This window comes from Mustelus asterias, chromosome 1 (assembly GCF_964213995.1).
Source record: "Mustelus asterias chromosome 1, sMusAst1.hap1.1, whole genome shotgun sequence".
In the NCBI taxonomy this organism is placed as follows: domain Eukaryota; kingdom Metazoa; phylum Chordata; class Chondrichthyes; order Carcharhiniformes; family Triakidae; genus Mustelus; species Mustelus asterias.
Window position 1 is genome coordinate 188,058,322 of NC_135801.1, and position 19,481 is coordinate 188,077,802.

General features: G+C 46.3%; 1 protein-coding gene across 1 annotated transcript in view; it reads left to right on the forward strand.

Moving 5' to 3' along the window:
• Positions 1 to 19,481, forward strand: part of LOC144500809 (dedicator of cytokinesis protein 2-like) — a 1,379,043-nt gene that overhangs the window by 447,434 nt on the left and 912,128 nt on the right. The window lies entirely within an intron of this gene.

Here is a 19,481-nt window from a genome sequence, read left to right on the forward strand (position 1 = left end):
GTCAGTGATGTTAAATCTGTTTCTTTTGGTTCCTGAACATTCAAAGAACAAAGAACAAAGTACAGCACAGGAACAGACCCTTTGGCCCTCCAAGCCTGCGCCGATCATGATGCCTGCTTAAACGAAAACCATATGCACGACGGAGTCCATATCCTTTCATTCCCAACCTATTCACGTATTTGTCTAGTTGCCCCTTAAATGCCGCTATCGTACCTGCTCCCACCACTTGCCTGGGCAGCGCGTTCCAGACATTCACCACCCTTTGTGTAAAAACCTTGCCTCGCACATCTCCTCTAAACTTTTCCTAACATGTCTTAAACCTGTCTTCCCCTAATACTTGACTTTTCTACCCTAGGAAAGAGCATCTGACTATCCACTCTGTCCATGCCACTCATAATCTATCAGGTCACCCCTCAACCTTCAACATTCCTACCAGCAGAAACCATTTCTCCTTATTTACTCAATCAAAATGTTTTCTTTTATCCTTTCATGGGATGTGGATGTCGCTGGCTGGACCAGCATTTCTTGTCCATCCCTAATTTCCCTTGAACTGAGTGGCTCGCTGGACCATTTCAGAGTTTTAGAGTCAACCACATTATTGTGGCTCTGGAGTCATATGTAGACCAGACCAGGTAAGGACGACAGATTTCCTTCCCTAAAGGACATTAGTGAATCAGATGGATTTATATGAGAATCCACAATGGTTTCAAGGTTATTATTAATTCCAGATTTTTTTTTCTTGACTTCAAATTTCACCACCTGCCAAGGTGGGATTCGAGCCCGCATCCCTCAGAGCTTTTCCTTGGGTCTCTGGATTGCTTGTCCATTGATAGTATCACTATGCCGCCACCTCCCCATATCATCATAGAATGAATCATAGAATCCATATGGTGCAGAAGGACATCATTCGGCCCATTGAGCCTACAGCAACCACAATCCCACCCAAACCCTATTCCCACAACCCCACATATTCACTCTGCCAATCCCCCTGACACTAAGGGGCAATTTAGCATGGTCGATCAACCTAACCCACACATCTTTGGACTATGGGAGGAAACCAGAGCACCCGTAGGAAACCCACACAGACACAGGGAGAATGTGCAAACTCCACACAGACTGTGACCCAATGCGGGAATTGAACCCAGATCCCTGGCGCTGAGAGGCAGTAGTGCTAACCACTGTGCCAACCTGCCACATCATGATGAACATCTCTATTCAATCAGTCTTTAACTTTTTTTGTTCAAAGTAGTATAATCTTCTAGCTACTCCAGTCTCTCCAAGTAATCCAAGCCTGTCAACTCTTGTAACAGAGTGCCATCTGTACCCTTATCCTCAAACTATGACTCCGAGTTCTGGACTTCCCCCACCATCGGGAACATTCTTTCTGAATTTACTCTGTCTAACCCTGTTAAAATTTTATAAGTTTCTGTGAGATCCCCTCTCACTCTTCGAAACTCCAGTGAATATGATCCTAAGCGATTTAGTCTCTCCTCATATGACAGACCTGCCATCCCAGGGATCAGCCTGGTAAATCTTGGCTGTACTCCCTCTATAGCAAGGACATCCTTCCTCAGATAAAGACACCAAACTTCACACAGTACTCTAGTTGCGGCCTCACCAATGCCCTGTAAAATTGCAGTAAAACATCCCTATTCTTATACTCATTGATGTCAATGCTGCCGTGTTCCAATGAGAAAGTCACAGTGTCTTTGGAGTGTTTTATTTGCCCTGCCCTGGAACATTGGCCATTTGAGAGTTGAGAAAACAGGACCTGGTGGAGAGGTTGGGCCACCCAGACCCCAGTGTCCAGTCCATCAAAGTAGATTGCTCAGGAGGTTTGCCAGAATGCTGTGGAGCAGGCTTCAGGAAGCACATTCGCAATTATTCCATGGTCTTCCCAATCCGGAGAATGAGGTGGAGGCATTAAGGATGAACTCTCTCCCAGTGTCACTGCGGTACAGGAGTGTGGTGACAACAAACGCCCTGCACAGGATTTACATTGTCTTGTCAAGGCTTTTGTTTTGCAAAAATATACTTTATTCATCAAATATCTGAAAGAACATTGCAAACATTTCAAAATTCCCTCACTGAAAGTGTATGGATCACATTGCACCTGAGGCATTTCAGCTCAATTGTGATACATATCATATTCACTGTATTCAATGTGATTTGGACAGCCTGGAGGTTTTATACAACTCCCAGCCCCTCGATGCACCATGGTTGGAAGGTCTTATGCAGTGACTGTTCTACCATTCTATGGGATTTTGTCAATTTGACCTTGTTCTGTAGATGGCCCTGGGGACTTCAAAAATGCGGTCAACATTGCCAGATTGGTCGTGAGCTTGACTTGGAATTCCTCTCTTTGGTTAGGCTGTTTTAGGGCTGAGATACTGATCTTTTTCCTCTGGGGCACCTAGGCCTGGCGATGTCTTAGTATTAGATGGATGTTGATTAATTGATTTGATTTATTGTCACATAGAAAGCACAGAAAAGAGAGGAAAAGGCCATTCGGCCCTTCGAACCTGCACCACCATGCAATATGATCATGATGTGCAGATGTCGGCATCGGACTGGGGTGGGCACAGTAAGAAGTCTGACAATACTCACTCAATCACCTGATGAAGGAGCAGTGCTCCGAAAGCTCGTGACTCCAACTAAATCTGTTGGACTTTAACCTGGTGTTGTAAGACTTCTCAATCTGATCATGGCTGATCATGCACTTTCAGTATCACACTCCCACTTTCACTCCATACCTCTCGATCCCTTTAACCGCAAGGGCCACGTCCAGCTCCCTCAAATTTCTACAGTGCAGAAGGAGGCCATTCGGCCCATCAAGCCTGCACCGGCAACAATTCTACCCAGGCCCTATCCCCGTAACCCCACATAAATACCCTGCTAAACCCCCTGACACTAAGGGGCAATTTAGCATGTCCAATCAGCCTAAACTGCACATCTTTGGAGTGTGGGAGGAAACCGGAGCACCCGGAGGAAACTCACGCAGACACGGTGAGAACGTGCAAACTCCACACAGACTGCCATCCAAGACCAGAATTTAATCCGAGTCCCTGGCGCTGTGAGGTAGCAGAGCTAACCACTGTGCCACCATGCCACCCACAAATCTATTGGGATAATGTGAAAAGTAATGTTTCTTGTGCACTATACAGACAAAGCATACGATTTATAGAGTACACAGGGGAGAGGGAAAGGAGAGGGTGCAGAATATCGTGTTACAGTCATAGCTAGGGTGTAGAGAAAGATTTACTTAATATAAGATGGGTCCATTCAAACTTCTGATGGCAACAGGGAAGAAGCTGTTCTTGAGTCGGTGTAGTGGGAAGTGTAGACGGAGTCAATGGTTGGGAGGTTGGTTTGCATAATGGACTGGGCTTCGTTCACAACCCTTTGTAGTTTCCTGCGGTCTTGCGGCTTATTACTGATAGAACAAGTCTGTCCATTAGGAATCAGTCCCTCACATGCATTGAGTGAAACAGACATCACTTAGATCTTTGACCCAAACATGATCTAAAAGATGTGAATGCTTTGATGTAGGCTGCCTCTACATGATTTTCTATTTGTCTTTCTGCTAGAAGAGAGTGTCTGTTGTTTGCTGTAATGAACACACCTTGTCAACAGGAGCACACCCTTGATATCGAATTGTCCGACCCTGTTTTTCCAATGGTTCCACTCCAAAAATCAGAGTCACTGTCAATTCTGGCAATAAAAACTCCTGAAGAATGATATTTATTTCTTATGGGGTGGTAGTGAGGACTTCAGCAAGTTCAGAACAGAATTTTTCTTTAACCTCTTCACCAGAGTCAAGCACTGGGGATTGAGAGATTATTGTTTTATTTTCCAAACCCTTCCCCGCCTGTCATTCCTCAGTCACATATATTGCTGCTCAAAGGCAGTCTTGACCCAACACCAGCATCCCACAGGTGCTCCCACAGCACTGTTGGGTAAAGAGGCCCAATCATTTGACCAACGGAACTGATGACAATGCTGGGGCGATATATCTTGGAATACTGTGTACAGTTTTGGTCACCCTATTATAGAAAGGATATTATTAAACTAGAAAGAGTGCAGAAAAGATTTACTAGGATGCTCCCAGGGCTTGATGGTTTGAGTTATAAGGAGAGGCTGAATAGACTGGGACTTTTTCCTCTGGAGCGTAGAAGGCTGAGGGGTGATCTTATAGAAGTCTATAAAATAATGAGGGGCATAGATCAGCTAGATAGTCAATATCTTTTTCCAAAGGTAGCAGAGTCTAAAACTAGAGGGCATAGGTTTAAGGTGAGGGGGGAGAGATACAAAAGGGTCCAGAGGGGCAATTTTTTCACACAGATGGTGGTGAGTGTCTGGAACAAGCCGCCAGAGGTGTAGTGGAGGCGGGTACAATTTTGTTTTTTAAAAAGCATTTAGACAGTTAAGATGGGTATAGAGGGATATGGGCTTAATGCGGGCAATTGGGATTAGCTTAGGTGTTTTAAAAAAAGGGCGGCATGGACAAGTTGGGCCAAAGGGCCTGTTTCCATGCTGTAAACCTCTATGACTCTGTGGCGCTATCTCTTTGAAGGAAAACTGGAAGGAGTGGAGTTTCTATGCTGGTCTAGTGTCCTTGGCGTTCTGGGTGGTAGAGGTCATGTTGGAAGATGCTGTCCAAGAAGCCTTGGTGGTTCCTGTGGTGCATGCTGAACTGCAGTTGCTGGAGAGAGCGGATATTTGAATGGGTTGCAATGTTGGCTTTATCTGGGAAAAAATACATCGAGGACAATTTTGTAAAAGGAAATTAGCGGCATTAAACTGGTTCGGCTGAGGTAAATCCTCAATATGAACGAGAAATGCTGCAGCAGATGGCTGACAGGCTATAAACCACGAGTGGAAATCCTCAGAGATAAAGAGCAATCTTACTGAGTCGAGCTTTTGATGAATTTTCAGAGCCAGCTGCATTTTCAGAGGCTGGAGTCTGTAATGGAATCTCGGCAAAGTGTGGGAGATAAGATGGCTTCTGGGTGATAAGAGGAGGTTTCTCGAGCTGTGCTGTCAGCTCTCTACAAAATACCTTTTTTCATGTTGCCGGTTTTATCTGTTCCAGAGGGACTAGTTCATTCTGTGATACGGTTTCTGAGATATCAGTCTCTCAGTAAGTCCCCGTTTCTATAAGCAGCGCACATCAGCAGACAATGGGGAAGAGATGTTATCGTCGGAACCTGATTCAGGAGCTGAGCTGCTTGCTAGGACATTTGAGAACATGTTCACAGAGGTATTCCATTTCGCCCCTCTCATCCGTTTTGCTACTTAATGAGATCGTGGCTGATCTGCAACCTATCTCCATTGCTCCATATCCTTTAATACCTATTCTTAACAAAAAAAATCCATCTCGGAACTAAAGTTAACAATTGACCCAGTTGCTGCTTGCGGAAAAGAGTCCCCAACTTCTACCACTCTTTGCATTCAGAAGCGTCTCCTAATGTCCTAACCTGCTACTGATTCGTATGTTTGCCAGTATATTGTTCCTAAGATGCTGTGCTCAAAACTGAACGCAGTACTCCCGATGTGATCCACTGGGGCTTTGTCTCCCTGCAGCAGAATCATAGGATCATAGAATCCCTACGGTGCAGAAGGAGGCCATTCGGCCCATCGAGTCTGCATCGATCACAAACCCACCCAGGCCCTATCCCACGTATTTACCGTGCTTATCCCCCTGACACTAAGGGGCAATTGAACATGGCCAATCAACCTAACCAGCACATCTCTGGACTGTGGAAGGAAACCGGTGCACCCGGAGGAAACCCACGCAGACATGAGGAGAATGTGCAAACCCCACACAGACAGTGACCCAAGCCAGGGCAGCACGGTGGCACAGTGGTTAGCACTGCTGCCTCACAGCGCCAGGGACCCGGGTTCGATCCCCGGCTTAGGTCACCGTCTGTGTGGAGTTTGTATGTTCTCCCCGTGTCTGTGTGGGTTTCCTCTGGGTGCTCTGGTTTCCTCCCACAGTCCAAAGATGTGCTGGTTAGGTGCATTGACCTGAACAGGCGTCGGAGTGTTAGAACGAGGAGATTTTCACAGTAACTTCATTGCAGTGTTAATGTAAGCCTCACCTGTGACTAATAAATAAACTTTAAAAGCTGGGAATCGAACCCGGGTCCCTGGCGCTGTGAGGCATTGCTGGTAAGCCCAGCATTTATTTCCCATCCACATCCCTAATTGACCTTGAACTAAGTGGTCAACCACATTCCTTCTGATCTGGAGTCACGTGTATGCCAGACTAGGTTGGTAGATTCACCCTAAAGAGTATGACTGGGTTTTAATGACAATGAGATTTTTAATTCCAGAATCATAGAATCCCTACAAGTGCAGAAGGAGGCCATTCGGCCCATCGAGCCTCCACTGACAACAATCCCACCCAGACTCTACCCCCGTATCCTCACATATTTACCCCATTAATGCCCCTGATACTAAGGGGCAATTTACCATTGCCAATCCATCTAATCCGCACATCTTTGGACATCTTTCATCAAACTTCTGTTCTTATTAAAGACATATTCAGACAAGGGACCAAAGCTTGTTCACCAAGGTAGGTTTTAAGGAACATCTTAATTAAGGAGAGAGGGGTGGGGAAAGAAGGGTTTAGGGAAGGGAGTCAGAGGTTAAAGGCTAGACAATTGAATGTACTGCTGGCAATGGTGGAGCGATGAAAATCAGAGGCGTGAAAGAGGCCAGATTTGGAGGGATGCAGGGACCTTCGATGGTTGTAGGGCTGGTGGCAGTTTAAAAAAAGTGCTTCGAGAAAGAGGGTGTGAATTTTAAGATGACGGCCTTGCGGGCCTGGGTGCTAATGGAGGCCTTAGAAAAGGGGGTGAGAGCTGTGCAGAGGGCAAAGAATTCATCAACTTGGATGACACAACATAGGAAGATAGGGACTAGGAGCAGAAGTAGGCAAATTCAACCCTTTGAGTCTGCTTCACCATTCAATCAGATCATGGCTGATCTCTCCCTGGTCTCAAGTCCACCTCCCCATCTGTTTCCCATATCCCTTCAAACCTTTTTGTTTTAGAAATATACCGATCTCCTTCTTGAAACCATTCAATGATTCAGACTCCACCGCGCCATGGGGCAGCGAGTTCCACAAATTCACCACCCTCTGGGAGAAGTAGTTCCTCCTCATCTCAGTATTAAATTTACCACCTTTCAACCTATACCTGTGAACTCTTGTTTGAGATTGCCCCATAAGAGGAAACATTTGGTCTACGTTTACTCGATCAAGCCCTTTTAGAGTTTTACATACCCCGATCAGATCCTCCCTCATCCTACTAAACTCCAGCGAGCACAAGCCCAAACTGTTTAATCGGTACTCATACATCAACCCTTTCATCCCCATTGCAGGCTGGAGGGGGTAAAAAAAAATGGAATGCTTCAAGAAAGAGTTATAAGGAGAGGCTGGATAGACTGGGACTTTTTTCGCTGCAGCATAGAAGGCTGAGGGGTGATCTCATGGAGGTCTATAAAATAATGAGGGGCAGAGATCAGCTAGATAGTCACTATCTTTTCCCAAAGGTAGGGAAGTCTAAAACTAGAGGGCATAGGTTTAAGGTGAGAGGGGAGAGATACAAAAGTGTCCAGAGGGGCAATTTTTTCACTCAGAGGGTGGTGAGTGTCTGGAACAAGCCAGAGGCAGTGATAGAGGTGGGTACAATTTTGTCTTTTATAAAGCATTTAGACAGTTACATGGGTAAGATGGGTATAGAGGGATATGGGCCAAATGTGGGCAAATGGGGCTCGCTTTGGGGTTAAAAAAAAAGTGCGGCATGGACAAGTTGGGCCAAAGGGCCTGTTTCCATGCTGTAAACCTCTATGACTCTATGACTCTAAAGAGGGTGTGAATTTTAAGATGGCAGCATTGCTGCCCTGGGCGCTAATGGAGGCCTTAGAAAAAGAGTTGAAGGCTGAATGGAAAGTGGTACAGATTAAGATGTGGGGTTTTTGGACCAACCCCATAAGCCTGTGATGCCTAACAGCACAGTGCAGAGGGCAAAGAAATGATTAAACCTGGAAGGCCCAAAGTGAGAGCTATGAGAGCACTTCTCCATATTTAGCTAGTTTTCTGTGAAGTTTTCCAATCCCCATGCCTTTCCAGTACCACAGCCCATGTTCATCCCTGGGACTCACTCCACAGGATCTGAAGATATTTTTGAACACCCGAATCATTCACAAAAATACGTCAGCAGCGCCACTGATTTGCACCTTTGTTTCCTTTACAGTTCACAGCTATAATAATCTCATGGTAATCACACCTTTTCACAATAAGAGGTTTCAAGGGGCTGTCTGTGACTAACACAGTCAACATTAAAAATAAATACACCAGGTGATGTGTAGACCAAGACCACGGTTACATGGACTATTTTTGCACAATTAATAACACTGATCGTGCCAGAGATCGAGAGGAAACTTAGCTGGCCAACATTTATATATCACCATTCAGGACTCAAGCTAATGAAGTACTTTTGCAGTAATATAAAACCAAAATACTGCGGATGCTGGAAATCTGAAATAAAAACAGAAAGTGCAGGAAAAGCTCGGCAGGTCTGGCAACATCTGTGGAGGGAGAAATGGAGTTATTGTTTCAAGTCCAGTATTCAGCAGTCCTATATACTTCAGAGCTAAGTACTTTTGAGGCGTAGATAATGCAGCGGTCAATTTCCACACAGCAAGGTTCCATAACCACCACTGTTCCGTTGACCAGATAATCCATTTTCAATGATGTTGGTTGAGGGATAAATATTGGGCAGGATCCCCTCCTCCCCCACTCTTTGTCAAAATAGCTCCATGGGACGTGTCATGTCCATTTGAGATGATGGGGGCCTCGGTTAAATGTCTCATTCGGAAGGTGGCACTTCTGTAGTTTATTCATTGCATCATTGGCTGGGCCAGCATTTATTGCCCATCCTTTATTGCCCGAGGGCAGTTGAGAGTATAAAAACTGGAGTCTGATGATGCAGCTGTATAGAACGCTGGTTAGGCCACATTTGGAGTACTGCGTCCAGTTCTGGTCGCCGCACTACCAGAAGGACGTGGAGGCGTTAGAGAGAGTGCAGAGAAGGTTTACCAGGATGTTGCCTGGTATGGAGGGTCTTAGCTATGAGGAGAGATTGGGTAGACTGGGGTTGTTCTCCTTGGAAAGACGGAGAATGAGGGGAGATCTAATAGAGGTGTATAAGATTATGAAGGGTATAGATAGGGTGAACAGTGGGAAGCTTTTTCCCAGGTCGGAGGTGACGATCACGAGGGGTCACGGGCTCAAGCTGAGAGGGGCGAAGTATAACTCAGATATCAGAGGGACGTTTTTTACACAGAGGGTGGTGGGGGCCTGGAATGCGTTGCCAAGTAGGGTGGTGGAGGCAGGCACGCTGACATCGTTTAAGACTTACCTGGATAGTCACATGAGCAGCCTGGGAATGGAGGGATACAAACGATTGGTCTAGTTGGACCAAGGAGCGGCACAGGCTTGGAGGGCCGAAGGGCCTGTTTCCTGTGCTGTACTGTTCTTTGTTCTTTGAGAGTCAACCACATTGCTGTGGCTCTGGAGTCACATGTTGGCCAGACCAGGTAAGGACGGCAGATTTCCTTCCCTAAAGGACAGTAGTGAGCCAGATGGGTTTTTCCAACAATCGACAATGGTTTCAGGGTCATCAGCAGATTCTTAATTCCAGATTTTTTTTATTGAATTAAAATTCCACCATCTGCCGTGGCGGGATTCGAACCTGGGTCCCCATTAGCTGAGTTTCTGGATTAATGGTCCAGCGGTAATACCACTGGGCCATCGCCTTTCCAACCTGACCTTATAAGGCCCCCATCCCTGGAACCGTTCTGGTAAATCTCCTCACAGTGTGATTCACATCTTCCTTAAAGCGTGGAGGCCAGAACAGGATGCTGTAGCTGAAGAGTTGGAGTTTGCTTCTGCATGTGGATTCAACAAGCAGATCAGGTTTTGGGAGCGAATGGAACCTTCTTTTTCACCTCTACAGTATTGCAGGTGGTAGCTTTTGATAACCTGATTTAGTATGGCAGTCCAATAGCTGTCTCTGCACAGTTCCCTGTGTCTCTGAGGTAAAGGCAAAATACTGCAGATGCTGGAATCTGAAACAAAAACAGAAAATGCTGGAAAATCTCAGCAGATCTGACAGCATCTGTGGAGCGAGAACAGAGCCAACATTTTAAGTCTAGGTGACCCTTCGTCAGAGCTGAAGACAGTAGAATATAGGGTGATATTTATACTGTTCAATATCACCTGCCTTTTCGGGTCAATGGGGAGGAGAGAGGTGGGGACTGACAAAGATGTCCTCGCTATAGGGGGAGTACAGCGAAGGTTTACCAGGCTGATCCCTGGGATGGCAGGTCTGTCATATGAGGAGAGATTAAGTTGGTTAGGATTATATTCACTGGAGTTTAGAAAAGTGAGAGGGGATCTCACACAAACGTATACAATTCTAACAGGATTAGACAAGGCAGATTCAGAAACAATGTTCCCAATGGTGGGGGATGCCAGAACTAGGGGTATTAGTTTGAGGATAAGGGTTTGAGGATAACCTTTTAGAACTGAGTTGAGGAGAAATTTTGTCACCCAGAGGGTGGTGAATGTGTGGAATTCACGACCACAGAATGTAGTTGAGGCCAAAACATTGTGTGACTTCAAGAAGAAATTAAATATAGCTCTTGGGGCTAAAGGGATCAAGGAATATGGGGGCGGGGGGGGGGGATCAGGATATTGAATTTGATAATCAGCCATGATCAAAATGAATGGCGGAGCAGGCTCGAAGGGCCAAATGGCCTACTCCTGCTTGTAGTTTCTATGTTTATGTCATAGACAAATGGAATGTGAATGGTGGTGATTATGGCTGAGAAGGGGGTTGATGGTGGCAACTATTAGTTTCCTGTGTCTCTTTCTGCTGAGAAACAGTGTCTGTTTCAAGGTGTTACCCTCATGATGTTGAAGGCAGCATCCAGCCTTCTCCATTGTTAAAACCGCTGTTCAGAGTGGACCGGGCAGAGTGGCACAGTGGTTAGCACTGTTGCCGCACAGCACCAGGGATCTGGGTTTGATTCCCGGCTTGGGTCACTGTCTGTGTGGAGTTTGCATGTTTTCCCCGTGTCTGAGTGGGTTTCCTTCGGGTGCTCCGGTTTCCTCCCACATTCTGAAAGATGTGCTGGTTAGGTGCATTGACCCGAACAGGCACTGAAGTGTGGCAACGAGGGGAATTTCACAGTAACTTCATTGCAGTGTTAATGTAAGCCTACTTGTGACTAAAAAAACCCAAATCCATTCTTTGCTTGCTTCAAAAACGAAAATCAAAACCAATTGATTTGATTTGATTTGATTTATTATTGACACGTGTATTAACATACAGTGAAAATTATTGTTTCTTGCACGCTATACAGACAAAGCATACCGTTCATAGAGAAGGAAATGAGAGAGTGCAAAATGTAGCGTTACAATCATAGCTAGGGTGTAGAGAAAGATCAACTTAATGCAAGGTAAGTCTATTCAAAAGTCTGACAGCAGCAGGGAAGAAGCTGTTCTTGAGTCAGTTGGTATGTGACCTTAGACTTTTGCATCTTTATCCCAATGGAAGAAGGTGGAAGAGAAAATGTCCGGGGTGCATGGGGTCCTGATTATGCTGGCTGCTTTGCCAAGGCAGCGGGAAGCGTAGACAGAGTCAATGGATGGGAGGCTGGTTTACGTGATGGATTGGGCTACATTCACGACCTTTTGTAGTTTCTTGCAGTCTTGGGCAGAGCAGGAGCCATACCAAGTTGTGATACAACCAGAAAGAATGTTTTCTATGGTGTATCTGTAAAAGTTGGTGAGAGTCGTAGCTGACATGCCAAATTTCCTTAGTCTTCTGAGAAAGTAGAGGCATTGGTGGGCTTTCTTAACTATAGTGTCGGCATGGGGGGACCAGGACAGGTTGTTGGTGATCTGGACACCTAAAAACTTGAAGCTCTCGACCCTTTCTACTTTGTCCCCGTTGATGTCGACAGGGGCATGTTCTCCTTTACGCTTCCTGAAGTCGATGACAATCTCCTTCGTTTTGTTGACATTGAGGGAGAGATTATTGTTGCCGCACCAGTTCACCAGATTCTCTATCTCATTCCTGAACTCTGTCTCATCATTGTTTGAGATCTGACCCACTACAATAGTGTCGCAGCAAACTTGAAAATCGAATTGGAGGGGAATTTGGTCACACAGTCATAGGTGTATAAGGAGTATAGTAGGGGGCTGAGAACACAGCCTTGTGGGGCACTGGTGTTGAGGATGATCGTGGAGGAAGTGTTGTTGCCTATCCTTACTGATTGTGGTCTGTGACTTAGGAAGTTCAGGATCCAGTCGCAGAGGGAGGTGCCAAGGCGCAGGCCACGGAATTTGGAGATGGGTTTTGTGGGAATAATCCAATTCATTGACCAGATGAATTGGGGACTGACCAGGGGACAGACAAGATGCAAGCTGACAAGATGAGGCATTGCACCCATCTTGGGCTTGATCTATTTTAAAAGTTTATCTATTAGTGTCACAAGTAGGCTGGCATTAACACTGCAAAGACGTTTCTGTGAAAATCTCCTAGTCGCCACACTCTGGCGCCTGTTCGGGTACACTGAGGGAGAATTTAGCATGGCCAATACACCTAACCAGCATGTCTTTCAGACTGTGGGAGGAAACCAGAGCATCTGGAGGAAACCCACGCAGACATGGGGAGAATGTGCAGACTCCACACAGACAGTGACCCGAGACTGGAATTGAACCTGGGTTCCTGGCGCTGTGAGGCAGCAGTGCTAAGCACTGTGCCAGTGTGTGGATCTGACACTTGATCTTAGATGAAACCCGAATGTGACTGCTTCCAAATGGATCAATTATGGTTTTGCTTTGGCCATTTAAACAGCCTGCAGTTCATTGTTAGCTTTTCATTCATGTCCTTATCAGTTAATTGTCTTTATTCTGAAAGATGAGCAGTCGGTGAAACTATCTCATTCACACGGATGGAATACTCATTGAATTTTAAACTGTCTTTTCTGATCCTTCTTGAGATAAGCAGTCTGATAAGATTTTGAACCAACATAGAAAGACCCCAAGTCATCCCGTTTCTGAACAAAGGCTTTTCTCCAAGTGTTTTTATTCCAAACATGTTTTTCAAACTGTTGTCCTTAAATATCTATAATATTATAATTACATGTTAATGACATGGGTGATGAGGTAAAATATCAGCCATAATATAGTTGAAAGGTGGAGCAAACTTGAGGGGCCGAATGGACTATTCCTGCTCCTGTGGTGGCACATTTGTTAGCACTGCTGTCTCACAGCGCAAGAGACACGGGTTTGATTCCCGGCTTGTGTCACTGTCTGTGCGAAGTCTGCGCGTTCTCCCCGTGTCTGCATGGGTTTCCTCCGGATGCTCCGGTTTCCCCCCACAGTCTGGAAGTCACCATTTGCTGTCCCCAGTGTAGAGAAGATAGTTTTGTGATTAGTGGGCGGCACGGTGGCACAGTGGTTAACGCTGCTGCCTCACAGCGCCAGGGGCACGGCTTCAATTAAAGCCTCGGGTGACTGCCTGGAAGGAGCTTGCACATTCTCCCCGTGTCTGCGTGGGTTTCCTCTGGGAGCTCCGGTTTCCTCCCACACTCCAAAGGTGTGCAGGTTAGGTGGACTGCCCATGCTAAATTGCCCCTTAGTGTTAGAGGGATTAACAGGGTAAATAAGGTTACGGCGCTGGGGCCTGGGTGGGATTGTTGTTGGTGCAACATTGATGGGCTGAATGGCCTACTTCTGCATTGCAGGGATTCTATTCTATTCTATTCTATGATTCTGGTATAACAAATTGAAAAAGCACAAGTAAAGTCTGCTCCACATTATTAATTCTTATCAATAAGTGAATCAAGGGTTACAAGAAGAAGGCAGGAGAATGGGGATGAGAATCCTATCAGCCATAATTGAATGGCCGAGCATACTCAGTGGGCTGAATGGCCACATTCTGCTCCTATATCTGATGATCTTATGGTCTTACCTAGCTGGAGTGATTGGGGCCTTTGACACTGAGGAGAGAGAGGCAAGGAGCAGGGGTTGCACCACCTACGATTGCATGGGAAGTTGCTGTGGCAACACACCACGCTCCTCCCGGTCCACAGGAAATGCTGTAAAACACTGATCTTCCCTTGAAGCTCTCCTCACCTCCTTTGGGCTGTTAGTTTTCCTGAGGTCTGAGAACCCTGCCTGACCGCAGTCAAAACCTACAAAACATTTTAAATCAGAAGTTCCCAGCTTCATCATAACGTTTACGTGACAACCCTGGCTCCTGGGAATGGTCCGGTGGCCTGCCTCTTCTTCCAACTTTGTTAAAAACCTTGGGAGTGGGTGTTCGGGAGGTGGAAGCAAAATGCGGCATGTGGATGCTGGAATCTGAAACAAAAATAGAAAACGCTGGAAAATCTCAGCAGGTCTGACAGCATCCTTGGGGATGTGAAGGGTCATTCAGACTCGAAACGTTGGCTCTATTCTCTCCCCACAGCTGCTGTCAGACCTGCCGAGATTTTCCAGCAATTTTCTGTTTTCGTTTTGGAGATGGGTTGGGGTCAAATGTGAGAATTTTATCATGTTATCGGCTGCCGTCAGTGGTGGTGGAGGCGAACTTAATAGGGTCTTTTAAGAGACTCCTGGATGAGTACATGGAGCGTAATAGGATGGAGGGGTATAGGTAGGTCTAGAAGGTAGGGATGTGTTCGGCACAACTTGTGGGGCCGAAGGGCCTGTTTGTGCTGTAGTTTTTCTATGTTACTATGTTACTATCTCAGCCTACCTGCTTTTTGGTCATTGAAATTCACCACGATATTTCTTAAAATGGTGAGAATTACAGCCACCCCCTCTCTGTGCAAAACGTGTGATCAGTGGTCTGATTAAATTCGCTTTGCTGTGTTAATGTTCACTCGACATTCTCCAGCCCCGACGCTGCTCCTACCTTGTTCATACACAGGAGATTACCAGCATTTCTTGACTTATTCTAAATTGCAGAGTTGGTGGCGACATCTGTTCAGGTTGTCATTAGCATGCGAGTGCGCGCTGTCATGACTGGCACAGCATGCCAAGTGGCTGATGCTCTCATTAGGGACACTCAGGAAGCTCTGACTTGTTATCTTGATGCAGGCTGAATCGTCCTGATTAGAGGGACACCACCTCATGGCAGGGGATGTGGGGGGGGTAGCTAAGGAAAGGAGTAGTTGCCTCACACCCCCACTCTACACGTAAGAGTTGGGAAAGTCGAAAGTGTAGGATGACAAAGAAAACATGAACAGCTTCTTCCCTGCTGCCATCAGACTTTTGAATGGACCTACCTCGCACTGTGTTGATCTTTCTCTACACCCTAGCTATGACTGTAACACTACATTCTGCACTCTCTCCTTTCCTTCTCTATGAACGGTATGCTTTGTCTGTATAGCGCGCAAGGAACAATACTTTTCACTGTATGGTAATACATGTGACAACAATGAATCAAAACAAATCAAATCAAAATCAAATGATTGGCAGTTGACAGTCTTGGGTTATTAACGTAGCATTTCACAGAAGGTTAAGAGAAGATTTCATGGAAATATCCAAATGATTAGAGATTTTAAGGGATTGGATGAGGAGAAATTAATTCGACTCAAGAACAGCTTCTTCCCTGCTGCCATCAGACATTTGAATGGACCTACCTCGCACTAAGTTGATCTTTCTCTGCAACCTTGCTGTCACTGCAACACTACAATCTGCACTCTCTCCTTTCCATTTCCCCTCTGTATTTCATATATGGTATGTTTTGTCTATATAGCGGACAAGAAACAATACTTTTCTCTGTATCCCAATGCATGTGCCAATAATAAATTAATCAATCAATCCACTGGCACAAGCATTAGCAAATCCTAGATTTAAACTAAATGGCAAAAAAACTCCAAAGGGAATTTTTCTTTTCACAATCATAGAATCCCTACAGTGCAGAAGGAGGCCATTCGGCCCATCGAGTCTGCACTGACCACAAACCCACCCAGGCCCTATTCCCATAACCACATGCATTTACCCTAGCTAGTCCCCCTGACACGAAGGGGCAATTTAGCACGGCCAATCAACCTAACCCGCACATCTTTGGACTGTGGGAAGAAACCGGAGCACCCGGAGGAAACCCACGCTGACACGGGGAGAATGTGCAAAGTCCACACAGACAGTGACCCAAGCCGGGAATCGAATCCGGGTCCCTGGCGCTGTGAGGCATCATTGCTAACCACTGTGCCACCGTGCCGCCCAAAGGGGAGTTCTAACTTTTACACAGCGCGTTATTATTTTCTCTTCTATTCTTTCATGGGCTGTGGGCATCGCTGGCAAGGCCAACATATATTTGGCCATCCCCAGATGCCCTCGAACATGCTCGTATTTATTGGGGGAAGGCGGTGGCCTCGTGGCATTGTTGCTGGACCATTAATCCAAGGACCCAGGGTAATGCTCTGGGCTAAAAGCAAAATACTGCAGATGCTGGAATCTGAAACAAAAACAGAAAATGCTGGAAAGTCTCAGCAGGTCTGACAGCATCTGTGGGGAGAGAAAAGAGCCGATGTTTCGAGTCTAGATGACCCCTTGTCTGGGGACCCGGGTTTGAATCCCGCCACGGCAGGTAGTGAAATTTGAATTCAATGAAAGTTTGGAATTAAAAGTCTAATGATGACCATGAAACCATTGTCGATTGTTGTAAGAACAGTGGTGTTAAAGGACATCGAAACATAGAAGATAGGAGCACATCACTCATGCCCTTTAGGGAAGGAAGTCTGCTGCACTCAGTTCAAGGGCAATTAAGGATGGACACATACCAGGAAAGAACTTTTTTTTTAAATTCAAAGGGCAGTTGAGTCAACCACGTTGCTGTGGCTCTGGAATCACATGTAGGCCCAGACCAGATAAGGATGGCAGATTTCATTCCCTGAAAGGATTGTTTTAGAACAATCAGTGACAGTTGTCATGGTCACTGTTACCGAGACGAGCTTTACATTCCATTTCTATGAATTGAATTTGAATTCCACCAGTTGGTGTGCTCGGGTTTGAATCCATGTTCGCAGAACATTCGCCTGAACCCTTCGATTGCCAGAGCAGTGATTGCCGCTCCGTCCTGGTTATGTCCCGGGATGTCTTAAGAACATAAGAAATAGGAGCAGGAGTCGGCCATCCAGCCCCTCGAGCCTGCCCCGCCATTCAGTAAGATCATGGCTGATCTGAAGTGAATCAGTTCCACTTACCCGCCTGCTCCCCATAACCCTTAATTCCCCTACCGATCAGAAGTCCATCTATCCGTGACTTAAACATATTCAACGAGGTAGCCTCCACCACTTCAGTGGGCAGAGAATTCCAGAGATTCACCACCCTCTGTCCTAAACTGACCCCCCTTTATTTTGAGGCTGTGCCCTCTAGTTCTGGTTTCCTTTCTAAGTGGAAGTCTAAGTGGAGTCTTGCCGAAGGATGGTGGAATTGCACCAATACACTTCAAAGGGAGGATTCTCAGGGCTGTGAGGGAAAGAAACAGGAGTGGGACAGAGTGGATGGGCGTAGACTTTCTGGCCCGCTGCAGTGGTCGATTGACCAAAGAACAAAGAACAATACAGCACAGGAACAGGCCCTTCGACCCTCCAAGCCTGCACCGCTCATAAGACCATAAGACCATAAGACATAGGAGCGGAAGTAAGGCCATTCGGCCCATCGAGTCCACTCCACCATTCAATCATGGTTGATTTCAACTCCATTTACCCGCTCTCTCCCCATAGCCCTTAATTCCTCGAGAAATCAAGAATTTATCAATTTCTGTCTTGAAGACGCTCAACGTCTCGGCCTCCACAGCCCTCTGTGGCAATGAATTCCACAGACCCACCACTCTCTGGCTGAAGAAATTTCTCCTCATCTCTGTTCTAAAGTGACTCCCTTTTATTCTAAGGCTGTGCCCCCGCGTCCTAGTCTCCCCTGTTAATGGAAACAACTTCCCTACGTCCATCCTATCTAAGCCGTTCATTATCTTGTAAGTTTCTATCAGATCTCCCCTCAACCTCCTAAACTCCAATGAATATAATCCCACGATCCTCAGACGTTCATCGTATGTCAGGCCTACCATTCCTGGGATCATCCGTGTGAATCTCCGCTGGACCCGCTCCAGTGCCAGTATGTCCTTCCTGAGGTGTGGGGCCCAAAATTGCTCACAGTACTCCAAATGGGGCCTAACCAGTGCTTTATAAAGCCTCAGAAGTACATCCCTGCTTTTGTATTCCAAGCCTCTTGAGATAAATGACAACATTACATTTGCTTTCTTAATTACGGACTCAACCTGCAAGTTTACCTTTAGAGAATCCTGGACTAGGACTCCCAAGTCCCTTTGCACTTTAGCATTATGAATTTTGTCACCGTTTAGAAAATAGTCCATGCCTCTATTCTTTTTTCCAAAGTGTACGACCTCGCACTTGCCCACGTTGAATTTCATCAGCCACTTCTTGGACCACTCTCCTAAACTGTCTAAATCTTTCTGCAGCCTCCCCACCTCCTCAATACTACCTGCCCCTCCACCTATCTTTGTATCATCGGCAAACTTGGCCAGAATGCTCCCAGTCCCGTCATCTAGATCGTTAATATATAAAGAGAACATGTGCCCAACTAGACCATTCGTTTGTATCCCTCTATTCCCAGTCTGTTCATGTGGCTATCAAGATAAGTCTTAAATGATCCCAGTGTGTCCGCCTCAATCACCTTGCTTGGGAGTGCATTCCAGGCCCCCACCACCCTCTGTGTAAAATACATCCCCCTGACATCTGTGTTGAACCTTGCCCCCCTCACCTTGAACCTGTGACCCCTTGTGTTCGTCACCTCCGACCTGGGAAAAAGCTTCCCACTGTTCACCCTATCTATACCCTTCATAATTTTATACACCTCTATTAGGTCGCCCCTCATCCTCCGTCTTTCCAGGGAGAACATCCCCAGTTTACCCAATCTCTCCTCATAGCTAAGACCCTCCATACCAGGCAACATCCTGGTAAACCTTCTCTGTACTCTCTCCAAAGCCTCCACGTCCTTCTGGTAGTGTGGCGACCAGAACTGGACGCAGTATTCCAAATGTGGCCTGACCAACGTTCTATACAGCTACAACATCACATGCCAACTTTTATATTCTATGCCCCGTCCAATAAAGGCAAGCATGCCATATGCCTTCTTCACCACCCTCTCCAACTGTGCTGCCACCTTTAAGGATCTGTGGACTTGTACACCCAGGTCCCTCTGTGGCGCGGTCAGCAGTGAAGATAGCGCACAAAGCGGTCCCATGCCCAAAGCCATCTGTTTGCCGTCATGATTGGGGGTGGCAATCGCGGGAGGGAAGCTCTGCAGGGGTGGTGATCGCTGCAGGTGGGGCGGGAGGGGTGGAGAGGAACTCTAAAGACGGGGAGTG